The 16,487-nt window shown below is 45.1% G+C and overlaps 1 pseudogene; it reads right to left on the reverse strand.

Annotated features, from left to right (window-relative positions):
* Positions 1-5,134: 5,134 nt before the first annotated feature.
* LOC124723420 lies at positions 5,135-5,252 on the reverse strand (annotated as a pseudogene).
* Positions 5,253-16,487: the final 11,235 nt, after the last annotated feature.

The raw sequence follows: 16,487 nt of genomic DNA on the forward strand, positions 1-16,487 counted from the left end.
GAGGTCGATGAATTTGCAACCATTATAGTCGCAGAGTCGTCTGAGCCTCTGGTTTAGACCCTCCACACGGCTCCAAACCAGAGGACCGCGATCGACTCTGGGCACTATGCTGCAGATATTAAGCTCAGCTTGCACTTGTCTTCACCAAATCAGCCAGCCGCCGGAAGGAACCAAGGATGGCCTCAGAACCCAAGCGGCAGGCGTCATTCGTTCCGACATGTGCTACTATCTGCAGCCGGTCACACCCAGTGCGTTCAATAGCTGCCGGAAGGGCCTCCTCCACATTACGGACGAGACCCCCCGGCAAGCACACCGAGTGCACACTGGCATTCTTCCCCGACCTACCCGCTATTTTCCTGAGGGGCTCCATAACCCGCCTAACGTTGGAGCTCCCTATAACTAATAGGCCCGCCCTCTGTGACTGTCGGGACCTTGCCGGAGAATCGGCCACTGGCCCAACAGGCGAGGCATCCTGTGGTGGCTCGGAAACGATGTCATCACCACTAGGAAGCACCCCGTACCTGTTGGAAAGGGGTAAGGCAGCTGCCACGCGGCCAGATCCCACCTTCGCCCTTCGGCCAGGCACGCGCGAGCCCACCACTGTCCGCCATTCACCCTGGAGTGATGGCTGACCGGTAAGATGCTCACTGCCGGAAGACGCAGCGACATCAGGGGTCCCATGCGGTTCCAAGGCCACCGAAGTAGGCATAGGTCTCACCACAGTTGCCCCAACGCCACTACGAGCCGACGCCTGCGCCTCGAGCTCGATGAGCCCAACAGACAAAGCCTCCACCTGCCCCCGAAGAGTGGCCAATTCTCCTTGCGTCCGCTCACAACAACCACAGTCCCTACACATGACTATGTTTACCCTACTCTATACGGTGACAAATTCCCAAGATAATCTTCTGATGAGCTACTCTGATAATCAAGAAACACTCACTGAAATACGAGACGCGAAAACTACGCTAGGTTTTCCCAGAAAAACTATTTAAAAGCTAAGCGCAGCAAATAAGTACAAAAGAGACTGGGACAGCACATTACGTCCACATGCTAACACCTTTTTATTGGTCTTTTTCACTGACGCACATGTACATTACCATGAGGGGTGAGGTACACGTACACACGTGGTTTCTGTTTTCAATTACGGAGTGGAATAGATTGTGTCCCGACATGTCAGGCCAATAGATGTCCAATGTGGTGGCCATCATTTGCTGCACACACTTGCAATCTCTGGCGTAATGAATGTCGTACACGCCGCAGTACATCTGGTGTAATGTCGCCGCAGGCTGCCACAATATGTTGTTTCAAATCCTCTGGGGTTGTAGGCACATCACGGTACACATTCTTCTTTAACGTACCCCACAGAAAGACGTCCAGAGGTGTAAGATCAGGAGAACGGGCTGGCCAATTTATGCGTCCTCCACGTCCCATGAAACGCCCGTCGAACGTGTACCTCACCCCTCATGGTAATGTACATGTGCGTCAGTGAAAAAGAGCAATAAAAAGGTGTTAGCATGTGGACGTAATGTGCTGTTCCAGTCTCTTCTGTACCTAAGGTCCATCACCGTTCCCTTTGGATCCCTACGTAATTCGGTGCTCTCCGATACACACGATCGAACAGCGGAGGAGTGGTACTCAAGCGTCACCTTTAGGTTACAATATCTCCGGATGTAATCAACATTTTACAATGCAACAAACGGAACTGATTACGTATTTGTTTATATGTTCAGATGTGCTAACAAAACTAACGGGGTTCCATTTAAAAAAAACGTAGGTTTGTGTTAAAAAACATACTTCCGTGCATTTTTTTATGGTTTGTATTAACCAGTTACACTAGCCCCTCTCCTCACGTTCGGTCTGTGTAATCGATTCGTAAGTATTTGATGTGGTTTACGAAATATATCCAGCGGTAACGTTAGGTGACTCACCCTGTATATATCGAACTAGGAACAATCCTAAGAGGACAGATACGGAAGGCAAATCCTAGGAAGCCTGATTGTAACCAAGATACAACAATACAAAGATAAAATGGAGGAAAGGTAGGATGGGAGTCAGAGGAGGTATGGTGGGAGAGCCGCTCTGCCCAGAATGCAGCCGGAGGTCCCTAAGTCATGGTGTGCGATGGGAGACGCACCCTCTGCATCCAACTAGTACTCCCTCGCCTTCCGTAGCCCCAAGAGAACGAGCAGCGCTGACAAGATGATAAAATTTTAAGGAAGACAAAACATTAAAAACAGATAACATAAAAGAATAAGGAGAATAAAAAGGCAGGAAAGACAGGGGCTAGGCCAGACCACCGACCAAGGGCCTCTATGGGTCCCGTGGGCCAGAGCAGGTGAGGGGTGCCGCTCCAACAACTCAAGCGGTCAATGAGGCCAAAGTGCCTTATTTCACAGAGGTGAGTAGAAACCACCTTCACAGGTGAAATGTAAAGCCAGGTCAGCCACTCTGGCTTCGTCTACTAGCATCGGAGGCAGTGTGTCTGGAAGTTTAAGATATCGTCGCGAAGCAGACATATTTGGCAGTTTAGTGGGCCTGTTGGCTACCATCGGGCGGGCACCACATCGGCAGTATGAAGGGTCGTCATACGAGAATGTGGCCATGGGGCAACCAAGTGTGGCCAATGTGCATCCAATAAAGGACAGTGGATTCCCTGCAAGAAGCGTTGACGTGGTCTGCTTTATTGCCTTCCGTTTGTTTGGAGAGTCCATGGCGAACCACCCCTAGTTGCAGACCTGCAACAATTGACGGCGTATAGTCTACCGAAGGCCCAGTTTAGGGACTCCTATTTCCAAAATCGGCGTGTGGTAGCCAACTCTGTCAACTGATCAGAATGTTCCTTCCCTGAGATCCCAACATGTCCAGAGGTCCAGACAAAGACGACCGGCTGTCCAGTTCCATGGAGGTCAGATAGAAGATCCTGGACAGTCGTGAGTAAAGGGTGACACGAATAGCACTGGTCTATAGTGTGAAGGTGGCTCAAAGAGTCGCTGCAGATTAGAAACATCTCGCTGGTGAAAGAACTAGCATGGCTAAGGGTTCGTTTGATGTTTAACAATTCAGCAGCGAAGACACTGCATCCATTCGGCAAGGAGTGCGCTTCACTGCACCTTACATGTGTGTATGCAAATCCGGTTCGTCCATCGACCGTTGAGCCGTCAGTGTATACCATATCAGAGCTCGGAAATGCATTGAGGACAGCCAGGAATAGGCGGCGAAACACCATCGGTTCAACTGAATGTTTCGGTCATAAGGATAAATTGAGACAGATCCGAGGTCGGGGTACATGCCATGGGGGCGTGCGCGGCTGCTCCCTGACAAGAGGCGACAGTGGGGGAAGTAGGAATTCAGAGCAGAGAAGTGCAGTCGAACTGCAATTCCAACCCCAGGTCTGGATCTCTGTTGCGGCAGGTGTACCTCCCTACTAGGAAAAAGACACGATTGTTCGAACACTTAGGGGAGCCGCGAACGTGTATAGCATAATTGAGTAGCTGTTGTTGGCGCCTGGCTCCTAGTGGAGGGACCCCAGCCTCCGCGAGTAGGTTGACTGAAGGTTTCTCTCACAATAAGTTGAGAAAGACAAGTTGGGCTCTATTCGCTAGGGACTCTTCAGTCTAATGACAAACCTTGTCTAATATTACATACACTTTTCTCTTTCATTAAAATGGTTGAAATGGCTCTAAGCACTATGGGACTTAACATCTGAGGTCATCAGTCCCCTAGACTCAGACCTACGTAAACCTAACCTAAAGACGTCACACACATCCATATCCGAGGCAGGATTCGAATCTGCGACCGTAGCAGCCGCGTGGTTCCGGACTGAAGCGCCTAGAACCGCTCGACCACAGCGGCCGGCTGTTCATAAAGCGACACTGCAGAACTATATCGAACACCTTCCGGAAGTGAAGGAACACGTCATCAGCCTGCAATCTGGGAGCCGGTACATACTACCTTTTGGGGCTCGTGGACGAACAGAGCGTGATGGGTTTCACACGACCATTATTTGCGCTATCCAGAAATGTCATAACGCGCGATCTTAAAACTATAGACTGACGTCACTAATATAACACTATAGACGTATATTATATTCGACAATCAATCTTGGAAACGGGAACGACCTATGTATTCTTCCAATCACTTGGTACGCTTTGTCTTGTAGCGTCATAGGTAGACTGCTGCTAGAAGAGGCGCAAGTCTCTTCGTGTACCCTAGGTAAAATCATAAAGGTATCTCATAGGGTTCATCCCCTTTCCTCTTTTGAGCGATTCTGGAGGAATATCTGTCCCGTGGTCACTTATTTCGATGTCACTTTAGCGTTCGTGTGACGGTTGAAAGGAGGAATCGCTGTACCATTTTCCTCCGTGAAACAACTTCGGAAATAGGAATTTAGCATTTAGGCATTTTGCGTCGTATTCCGTTTAGATGCCATTATCCTCACTGAGTGTTTTTAGACATTTGTCTTTCATCCATCTATTGATTTTAGATAAGGTGAGAATTCCTAGGATTTTCTGTCAAATCGATGGACACAATTTTATCTTTCGAATTCGTTGATCGCTTCACGAATGTGTTTTCTTACGCTAATTTTGACATCGTTCAGTTTCTGTCCATCCTCCAATTCTCCGCCATTCAGAAATAACACTGTGCTTTTAACGACTGTGACATCGTTGGGACTGAGAAACTAATAACTAACAAGAAAGGGCTTAAAACATGGAAGACTGATGAATTCCATTGAATCTGGGACACTACCAGTTCAGGAAGAAGAGCATATGAATATGTACCAGACATTACAGTTTCTAAATATGCAGGGCGATTCTTATTAACGTTTAAAATTTTCGAAACGACGTAGATGACGCTGAGACAAGTGATTTAATATAAGACACATTGTAGTCGCAAATGTCAGAAAATACACCCCCTCCCCCCTCCCCCAAAAAAGGACTCCGTCTTCAGGCCACAAGTGGACCATCGGGACAATCCGACCGCCGTGTCATCCTCAGATGAGGATGCGGAAAGGTAGGGCGTGTGGTCAGCACATCGCTCTCCCGGACGTTATGATGGTTTTCTGTGACCGGAGCCGCTACTATTCGGCCGAGTAGCTCCTCACTTGGCATCACGAGACTGAGTGCACCCCGAAAAATGGCAACAGCGCATGGCGGCCCGGATGATCATCAATCCAAGTGCCGACCACGCCCGACAGCGCTTAACTTCGGTGATCTGACGGGAACCGGTGTATCCACTGCGGCAGGGCCGTTGCCACGAAAATACCCCAAAAGTGGATGGCAAATGTTCAACATGTCACGTCACAGATGACTACCAAGCCACACGAGCAGTAGTTGAGCCTATCGGTCTGTCACACCTGATTATCCCAACCCAAGTCGAGTATATAGGTCGATGTGGGATTCAGATTTCGAGTCTTGGGTCTGCCAGGCAGTATTTTTTTCATTGTGTTAGACAATTCTGTAGTGACATTGAAGTAAAATTTATTATTTTATTTGCCGGTCTCGCGGTCACCGCTGGATTATTGCAAAGTACAGTACAACAAAAACCTACAATATTGCGTCACAAGTAGATGAGTTTCAGTTTCCGAATTGCGTCTTACAAGCAAATGACCTAAGTTTTCTCCAAGCAAAAAAAGAAGGGACAAAAGGAAAGAAACACGAAATAAGAAGAGCTTTGATTGGCTTACGAATAGGACAATAATTTCGTAAGTTTTACGTTTACGACAGAACACGTTTACAAAAGGTCTTCGAAGTTTGCACCGTTTCCGGACGCAAGTATTACATCACTCAGTCCTCCCTTCAAACCCAAACCCAACCGTTGCACGTACTACGATGTACGTAATCTTGTGACGTCACACGTTCAACATGTCTCATTCATTTTGAAATATTTCACGACTTTTACGATCCTATGTGTCTTATATTAAATTACTTTTCTCAGCCTTATCTAAATCACTTCGAGGGTTTTTAAACCTTCCTAAGAGTAACGCTGTATAGATGATAAGAGCAAATGAAGCTCGGTAATGTTTAACAGTACCGCTTCACTATAGACCCAGCATCCGAGGAGATAGTGCAAAGAAAAGTTGATTGACGTCATGATTTGGCATGGAATGCACAACGTTTTCAGGATATAACAGGGGTTTCGATCCGTAGTTCCTGATAAGCACCAGCAGTTCCGACCTGGTGCAAACTCCTGCGGAAGAATGGAACCAGTATTTCATGTCAACAGAGACTGCTATGCCGGACAAAGGTGAAGATCACTGTCACAGTCAGTGAATGGCGCCACACGTGCCAAAAACATGACGATCCAAGTGAACAGCTGCCAGAATGAAGGTGGGCGCCAAGTTTTGGGAGCGCTGCAGTGCGCTGGATACAGAACGATAGACTACGACTCGTGGACTGCCTTCATAAAACAATAACAGCATTATAAGTGATTGCTACCTACGCCTAGTAGTAACTTTCTTGCTTTGGTTTAACACCACTGCTAATATCTTTTCAATATTTGTAACCTTCGTTTGTAGCTAGATAATAACTTGCAGTTAATAAATATTAGGTCGCTGCATAAGTTCGTAGCATTTTTGTTTCTCATGTTGGTATTCCGGTTGCTTTGCATTTTTTTATCGATTGTCATTTTTTTATTTGTAGTTCACTGTCACATATTGTCATTTAATCATTTGGAGATAGTGAGTGGAGCTGTGGGCGCTAGAAAATGGAATGTTAAGTGGTAGAATCGGAACACTTCGGACACATTCTTCTGTTTGAGTTCAATAGAGGGATGACAGCAGCGGAGGGAGCCGGAAACATTTTCACCGCTTATGGGACAGAGCACGGCAAGGAAATGGTATTCTCTTTTTAAATGGTTCAAATGGCTCTTAGCACTATGGGACTTATCTTCTGAGGTCATCAGTCCCCTAGAACGTATAACTACTTAAACCTAACTAACCTGAGGACATCACACACATCCATGCCCGAGGCAGGATTCGAACCTGTAACCGTAGCGGTAGCGCGCTTCCAGACTGTAGCGCCTGGAACCGCTCGACCACTCCGGCCGGCTCTCTTTTTAAAGAGGGTCGTTTTGACATTAGTGACTCTTCACGTTCAGAGAGACGTTCGGGGCTTCATGAATATCGTTTAAACTCATTAATGCACAACGATCCACGTCAGTGTAATCGAGAACTGAAAATGTGATGAACTGTGATCATTCCACCATCGTGCGACATTTACATGCAGTGGGGAAGGTTCAAAAATCAGGTTCATGGGTATCGTATACCATAAGCCAAATTCACAAGGATCAGCGAGTGGTCATATGTGCGCCTCCGCTTGCTTGCTCGTCCTTAATTGGCTCGTGAACAACACCGACCGTTTCTGTGCTGTATTGTTACTGGTGATGAGGGAAGGTGTCTTGACGCTAACAGTCGAGCGCAAACAAAGCAACAACTCTCCGTACAAAGAGTTGCGTGCATCCACAAAAGATAATGTACGCATCTGGTGGAAGAATGACGATGTGGTGTACTACAAATTGTCTCCCCGAAGTACAACCATCAGTGCTGACATTTATTGACAAAAGCGTGGACATCTCGAACACGCAATCCAAAAACAACGACCAGGAAGACTGCGTGAAGTGACACTTCTCCACGATAATGCTGGCCCGCATTCAGCTACACGACAAAAAATACGATTTGGGGGTTGGGCTGAGAAGTCACTCGCCACCTATTTTATTGACCTGATCTTGCCCAATTAGATTTTTACCTTTTCCGCTCTCTATCGAACAACATTTAGGGAACTTTCTTTCCGGAAGAAAATGCGTACCGAACATGGCTCGATTATTTCTTCGCCTCAAAGCCACATGATTTCTACAGTTGCAGAATCGAAAAGTTACCCCAGCGTTGGCAGAATATATTATTGATTACTAAAGCCTTTGTTATGCGTATCTGTTGTGTTTATTAAACTTACCGAAAAATAGTACGAACTTACGCACCGCTCTAATAAATGCTAAAGGAGGATTGTCTCCCTCGCAACGTTTACCAGGTCGCCCGCCCAGAAAACCTACGCAGAGACGGTTGCGGCGCCGGCGCGAGCTGCGGCAGGTTCGGCTACCCACCGTGCGCCGGAGTTCAGCGGGCTGCCTGCCCGTGCCCCTGCCCAACCAGCCAGCCCAGCAGCGCTAACCGCCCGATCGATTTATTGCCGATACCGGCCGGCCTTCACTATCCTCGTATATCCTCAATGTTTGCCTTATTGACAGGGGAGAAGCTCGTACGGCGACTGAGTTACGATCAAAGTATCGGGTTGGCATAATGGGGACGCGGTAGTGGCTGGTCACTGGACCCGGGGAAATCCTGTCACCCGTACAAAGACGCCGCGCGGGCTACAAAATTGAAAGGTAGTTAGTTCAGTTTACGTTTTTTATGGCTCCACCTTACACTGTGTCAGTCTTATGCGCTCCAATTACAGCCGTTGAATGTGCATGAGAATTCCGAGCAACAGGCCGCAACACATACGATGTTATGTTAGCTTTAGAATGGTACTGGGTCTTATCTCGGGCCATCTATTCCGACCGAGATTTCTCGTACATTTTATAAATCACTCTAGGGAATGTCGAAGTGATTCCTCAATATGAGTCAAGTTCTAAGTTAAAATAAAACACAAAGGGAGACGTCATAGTGTGTATAGTATGTTCAATCGCTTATCTTCTCAGCCCAAACTTAGGCCTCTTAAAAATACTATTCTTGATCAAAACAGATGTCATACTGATCCAACTGCTTCATATGAATAAGTGCGTTTGAATTACACAGTGTGTAGCTGAGAGAGGGGGAAGGAGGTGGGGGGGGGGGAGAGAGAGAGAGAGAGAGAGAGAGAGAGAGAGAGAGAGAGAGAGAGAGAGAGAGATAGCTGTCATACCTAACATACTTAGTGATTGTATACTGGCAAATAAGGTGACGTGCGAATGTGCACTCTTGACACGTTGACACGGTGCTGATATTCCTAGAACGTAGATACTTATTTTGAACAGAATGAAAGTCAGAATCTGACGTAATGACATGTCTTTCTTATTGCGTTGCAGATCAAGATTTCAGTTGACAGTGCAGCTATCATCAGTGCGTTACAAGTATGATGTAGACTGAACGTAATTATAACGAGACATATTCCAGTCTAACTCACGCATGAACAAACATTGGTCCAACTTACTAATGCTTGTACCTGCCTGAGTTGGACTGGAATATTTGTCGTTATAATTGCGGTCTGCCTACATGACTACTTACAACGCAGTGATGATAACTGCACTGTCTTTTGAAATATAGATATGCAATGCAATAAAGCAAAAAGATGACATTACGACTGACACCTTCTTTCTGTCCTGAATTACATCAAGGTCATGGAGCACAACCATTTCCATGAAATCGAACATAGTGATACTTTTTTATCCTTACTGAGTTGAGGAACCAGTATTTTATTTTATTTATTTATTTACTTTTGTTATAAGGATTTTTCTGTTTCCGTACCAATACATTTTACAGATGCATTAAATTTCAAATATTTTTTACGATAAAAACTCTCTTTTGAACCGTAATGGAAGTGACTTCCACGTGTTCTATGAAGTAACTGAAGCACTATACGCGACTTTGGTGCATCGTGAATTAATTAGGGTAGTTTTGTGTGCTGCATAACGATGATGAAAACCAGGACAGAGAAAGTAAAAGTTGTGCTCGTCAATCATATTTCTGATGTGAAGAAATGGTTACTGATTCCTATCTAGCCGTCTGCGGCAGACAGTCACGTGTTTTCTGCGGAGAAACCAACAGTGATCATGCAAGATAATCTCATACCTGGATAAACTAGGAGAACCTTTTAAGAAATTAACAAACAAGAAAACAAGGAAACCACCGTTCATCGATATTTCGATGTCTTAATATCTAGCCGACCGTTGTGGCCGAGCGTTTCTAGGCGCTTCAGTCCGAAACCACGCGGCTACTACGGTCGCAGGTTCGAATCCCGCCTCGGGTATGGATGTGTGTGATGTCCTTAGGTTACTTAGATTTACGTAGTTCTAAGCCTAGGGGACTGATGACCTCATATGTTAAGTCCCATAGTGCTTAGAGCCATTTGAACAATTTTCTTAATAGCTCCACAGATAATGGCACGAAATACACATTGCAGCAAACCTGGAGAATAGCACACCATTATAATTTCAGGCTTCTGAAATGTTTAATTATATTGCGCAGTAATATGAAGAATCCACTTTTCTGATAGTGATCTTCCACTAACTTTCTTCCGTATCTATTCTTTTTACCACTTCTTCATATCGTATTTCCATTGACCTAACATGTAGCATCCTTCGCTAAATCACATTCAAAAATGTTTCCAGCTCCTTCTTCTCCGGATTTCTGCTGCATCTTTGCTCCAGATGTACATTTTCAGGAAAGTGTTATTTTCCTGAAGAAGCATACTTCGCCTGGCCAAATTCATTTCTGATGTATTTCGTTCTTGATCCAACCTGTGTAGTCCTTTCTAGACGGGAGGAAAGTGTTTCATTTCGTCCACTACTGCGCCGATTCCAAACTGAATGAGCCCAACAAACATAAATGCCTTATTTTTAGTATTTTCTTCACTTTGGACACAGGATGTCTGCAACTGTTATTAGCAGTATGAACAAATCAAAGCTCCATGTCAGGAATATAATTTCCGCCACAACCGGTTTCGTTTGCTAGGCCATACCGAACAGTTCAGGAAGTATTTAACACAACATGTGTCGTCTTGTGTTCCCGAGACAGATGTTGTGTTAAACGCTTCCTGAACTCTTTATAATGGCGTAGTTCTTGAAATTGGTCGTGGCGGAAATTGTATTCCTGAATATGGAGCTGTGGTTCATTCATAAGAACGACTTAATTACTGGAGGTAGGTACTAAAGATTTTTGAAAAACTTACGGATCTTCTGCTGTAGGTTGTCTGAAGTCTTAAGTAAGAAAAACTGGATTCTCAATATCTATGCCACGCATCTAGCGAGTTCCCACGTATGAGTCACGAAGTATGGGTGCATGACTAGTAAACAGGCGGTTAATGCACACTTTTGAGGAAGCTCGTGTTTGGTTGTAAGTGCTACCATAAAGTGAACCATAAGGTGAAGCGACTCACACAGGAGAGGAAATCGTGGAATCGTGACAGTCGACAGCTAACCAGCCAGAATATTGATGACAAGAAATGGCTGACCTAGTTTTATTTGAATCAGCAGTGGCTATTGATTTTACCATGGGGAGCGTGAAACAATTTTACGAGTCGTTGTGACGAGATACTCGAGTTTTAAGTCGACTTGGCAGTATTTATCACGCCCTATGATGCTGGCGTTCGTGTTTATGAGTAGTTTACCACAAAGCAAGCGGTATGAGGTACCAAGGCGCGAGGATTTGAAGTTCATTAGAGTCTGTCATTGCTTTTTTTAAACATATATCCTATCATACTGTTCCTTCTTCATGTCAGCGTTTTCTCTGCATTCCTTTCTTCACTGATTCTACCAATGGCTGTTATGAAGTGTCTGTACTGTGAGCACAACTGTGATGACTGCTTCTATAATGTACTATTGTTTTCTTCTGTTGGTGATTAGTAGGAAATGTAAGTTAAGGAGTGGGCAAAATAGTGTCAGGGCATGGTCTCTACGAAGAATGAGGGTCCCAATAATTTGTGTTCCCATGCAATGAACGGATCACGGTCGATACCATTTAAGTTCGGGATTTAACCCAGCGCACTGCTAAGTGTTCTGGCGATAAACTTAATGTAGTCACCTCTCATCACTTCGCTAGAGTAATAGTAATATAAGTAATTCTTTCCATCGATGACTGTCAACGAGCTTTACCGACAGTGGCTGAGGGTGCGATCGACTGAAGTACGATGAAGACAAGCTCCACTGTAGTAGTTCACAGTACCAATGTCAAAGACGGCCATTCTGTATTAGAAAAATTTCAAATGTGCTCTGTAATGGGGAAGTATAGTTAATAATAGAATAACCAAATATATTTTTTATTAGTTACCCCAGATTTGAATAGAAAGAATTCTGTTTGCAGGCTAAACGAACCAATCCCCGGTATAATGTGTTAACCACCTATTCTCACTAGTAAATGATTCTGGACGTGGCCGCTATAGAATTCGCTCCGTGAGTCGATCAGAAACGTGTATTTGACTGTTGATGAGAACAGCGTTCATCGTAAATATCGTCAATGTTCGCGAGAGTAATAACACTCAAGGTCGTACTTTCCATGGCCTACATCGCATATCTGGTTGGTGCTTGTTATATTAAACGATAGTATTGTGCGGGAACAGTGGATTCGTGCTGGCTGAGCAGTATTACTTTGATTCATTGCAGGCTGGAGACGGTGTGCTGTGACCGGACGTCACTTCTAGGACGACGTTGAACTACTGAAACGTTATCTCGAAGAGCATCTAGTCTTGAGATATTCATTCACCTTTCCTTTCGAAATTAGGTCAAGTTATTGATGATATGTGTTGTAACATTAAAGTGAAAGTGATAGCTTCAAAGGGATGATATATTTAGAGATAGGCACACATCATATCTGAATAACTTCAACTTGTAATACCTTAAAATAAAACGTAATGATGAAAAATGTAGTTCAGAATATTTATTTCTGGTGGCAACCGTTTGAAACTGACGTTGGATTTTTAATTAGGGGAACGGCAGTTAGTAAGGGACGGCTGGAAGTATGGGTCACTTGGCGTTTCTTTGTCATCAGGTTGGGAACAGCGAACGCGTTGAGTGCTTGGTATAAAACGCTTACATCACTTAGCTTCTTGCAAGAACTTGAGTGATTTAGCTGTTGAGTTTGTGTCGAAGCTGGTGAACGTTGTAATTTTTGTGTCAGTTTATACCGTTAAAGCTAAAAGAGCAATGTCACCGTACTAGTACTGTATTTAAGAAGTCTAGTGTAGGTTGGGCCGCAACAATGAAATCCCGTTCACTCAAGTCGCTGTCCGTTTCCGCCATGTTTTAATGTGCAGTGTTAGTCGAGCAGTATGGGCCACACCAGAGTCGATTGCTATGGACCACATAAGTAAATCTTTTCTTTCTTTTCAGGGCACGACGCCAAGTTTATAGAAGATGTGTGATCTAAGACAGAAATAAAGATAGCGGTTTCAAGTGGGTCTGGAAGATGAAATAACTGAAAGGGTACTGTCACCCTTTTAATGTTCCTAGAACCACACTGCTTCAGAGGACAGTAAAATCAGATGTCGAGAATCACTAGACATCTACGAGACCTCAGGTGAGATTTTTCTAACCAATATTGTCTGTAGGGAATCGTTGAATAAAACCGGATCTGGTGTGAAAGATGTGAGGCCTGGGCACATAAACTTTGTACCGACATTGAGGATTCCTTGCATTGAAAAGCCAGCCGGAGTGGCCGTGCGGTTCTAGGCGCTACAGTCTGGAACCGCGTGACCGCTACGGTCGCAGGTTCGAATCCTGCCTCGGGCATGGATGTGTGTGATGTCCTTAGGTTAGTTAGGTTTAAGTAGTTCTAAGTTCTAGGGGACTGATGACCTCAGAAGTTAAGTCCCACAGTGCTCAGAGCCATTGGAACCATTTTTTTGCATTGAAAACAGTTTTCAAGTTTGAAAATTAGGCAAGTATTGTTCAACTAACTTGCATCGTGCGAATGAACCAAAATATTATGTTTCATAATAAAATTTAACTTTAAATTGTAAGTTTCTACTTTTTTCTTATATTGTGCTTTTGACATGTAAACAGGGTGGCCGAGCGGTTCTAGGCGCTACAGCCTGGAACCGCGCAACCGCTACGGTCGCAGGTTCGAATCCTGCCTCGGGCATGGATGTGTGTGATGTCCTTAGGTTAGTTAGGTTTAAGTAGTTCTAAGTTCTAAGGGACTGATGACCTCAGAAGTTAAGTCCCATAGTGCTCAGAGCCATTTGAACTATTTTTTTGCATTGAAAACAGTTTTCAAATTTGAAAATTAGGCAAGTATTGTTCAACTAACTTGCATCGTGCGAATGAACCAAAATATTATGTTTCATAATAAAATGTAACTTTGAATTGTAAGTTTCTACTTTTTTCTTATATTGTGCTTTTGACATGTAAACATGGTAGCCGAGCGGTTCTAGGCGCTACAGTCTGGAACTGCGCGACCGCTATGGTCGCAGGTTCGAATCATGCATCGGGCATGGATGTGTGTGATGTCCTTAGGCTAGTTAGGTTTAAGTAGTTCTAAGTTCTAGGGGACTGATGACCTCAGACGTTAAGTCCCATAGTGTTCAGAGCCATTTGAACCATTTGAAGCATGTAAACAGGTCACATTTGTCCGTGAACCGTAAAACGCCTTCTTTATTTAAAAACCTATATTTTGTTTCCAGAATGAAATTTCTGTATTTTGTTGTAAGGCCTGTGCTATCCAATACTTACATTAACATCTGGAATTGTAAGTCTTGGAAAAGTTCTTCTTTCTGTGCGTTTTGGTTAAAGATATTTACACAGAAACAAATGTCAAGTAAAGGTTTTATGCAGCTGTACCTCATTTCAAAACAACAACAAACGTTTTATACCAATTTTGGCCTAAGTGACCCATATTAGCTGCCGTTCGCTTACCAAATGTTGTGCCTGCAGCCGTTCCAATGGTAAATCAGCAGCGACGCCGCCTTCTCCATGGAAACGGCTGCGGTACTACAGCACCCAGACACCATAAAAAGTATTTCCAGTGTTTCGCAGCAGATTTCGAATTTTCATAACATAGATGTAAAATCCAGGTGGAATGTACGAGGGACGTTCAACAAGTAATGCAACGGATTTTTTTTTCTGAAAGCATTAGTTTTATTTAGGTTTCCAATACACAATATTATTCTCCACTCTTCTTGGTACAAAATCCTATTTTACAACGTAATCTCCATTCAATGTGTCGGCCTTACGCCACCTTACTGGAAGCGCCTATATGCCCGCAGGGTATCACTCTACTGGTCGACGTAGGAGCCAACGTCTTGCCGCATCAATTACGTCTACTTCATCCACGTACTGCTTTCCGCGGAATGCACCCATCATTGGTCCGAACAGATGGAGTCGGAAGGTGCGAGATGCGGGCTGTACAGTGGATCAGAAAGAACATTACAATGAAGTTTTGTGAGCGTCTCTTTGGTGCACAGACTTTTGTGAGCTTCTCTTTGGTGCACAGACTTTTGTGAGGCCTCGGGTTGTCACTGAGAAGGAGGAGTTCGCTTCATTTTAGTGTCCGCACGTTCAAATAGTGCTAGAGTAACAGCTGTGTGCGGCCGGCCGGCATGCGGGAGATTGGACAGGTCTGCGCGACCTTTTTTCGATGATGACAGACACCTCGCCCAACGATTCACTATGCTTTTGTTCACTGATAGGTCTCCGTAGACATTCTACCCCTATGAATTTCTGCAAGGCTCTGGTTTTCCTCCGAAAGAAACTCAGTTACAGCTCTCTGCTTGGAACGCACCTCCGTTACAGACACTATTTTGGAAGCTATGTGTAGAGGCGCCACCTATCGGAATTTCATGAAACCTTAGGGGCTGATGTAGGAATATCCCACGATGCCCAAACAAATTCTTTATTTTTTCAACCGAAATTGGCGGAAGAAAACATGTGTTGCATTACTGATTGAACCCCCTCGTAGTTCAATACTCTGCGAATGATTTAATAGTTCAGTCTAAAGAAATAACCAGTAGTGGAAGTTCGCGGGTTATTCCGGGAGCTCTGCCTTTAAGGGATCTGAAATTATTCGGCTGGGCTGGCGGTGCGTCTTTAAGCAGCGGTGCAGATCCGCAGGCTGCGCTCGCTTCCGGACGGCGGCCGCGCTGCAGCGGCGCTCTCATTACGGCCGCCTAATTTGTGGCAGCGCCCGTCTGGGCCGGCGCCCCGCCACAAGGCCACTGGGTCATCGTTCGCCGCTCTAATTACTGCCGTGATTTACAAGTGTCTCCCAGCCGGCCAGCGCCCCTCTCCGCTCGATAGCCGCACGGACCGCTGCCACCCGCCGCCGTCGCAATAAGCGCTGCCGTCTTACTGTGAGTGTGCACCCCACACTTCGCATTTCTCTTGACGTATTCACATGAGGAAAACTGACCAAAAATATACACTACAGACGCGAAATTTAACCGACAGGAAGAAGATACTGTGATATGCAAATGATTAGCTTTTCAGAGCATTCCCACAAGGTTGGCGCCGGTGGTGACACCTACAATGTGCTGACATGAGGAAAGTTTCCAACCGATTTCTCATACACAAACAGCAATTGTCCGGGGTCGCCTGGTGAAACGTCGTTGTGATGCCTCGTGTAAGGAGGAGAAATGCGTACCATTAGATTTCCGACTTTGATAAAGGTCGGATTGTAGCCTATCGCGATTGCGGTTTATCGTATCGCGACATTGCTGCTCGCGTTGGTCGAGATCCAATGACTGTTAGCAGAATATGGAATCGGTGGGTTCAGGAGGGTAATACGGAACGCCGTGCTGGATCCCAAC

The sequence above is a fragment of the Schistocerca piceifrons genome, chromosome 1, assembly GCF_021461385.2.
Source record: "Schistocerca piceifrons isolate TAMUIC-IGC-003096 chromosome 1, iqSchPice1.1, whole genome shotgun sequence".
NCBI classification, from domain to species: domain Eukaryota; kingdom Metazoa; phylum Arthropoda; class Insecta; order Orthoptera; family Acrididae; genus Schistocerca; species Schistocerca piceifrons.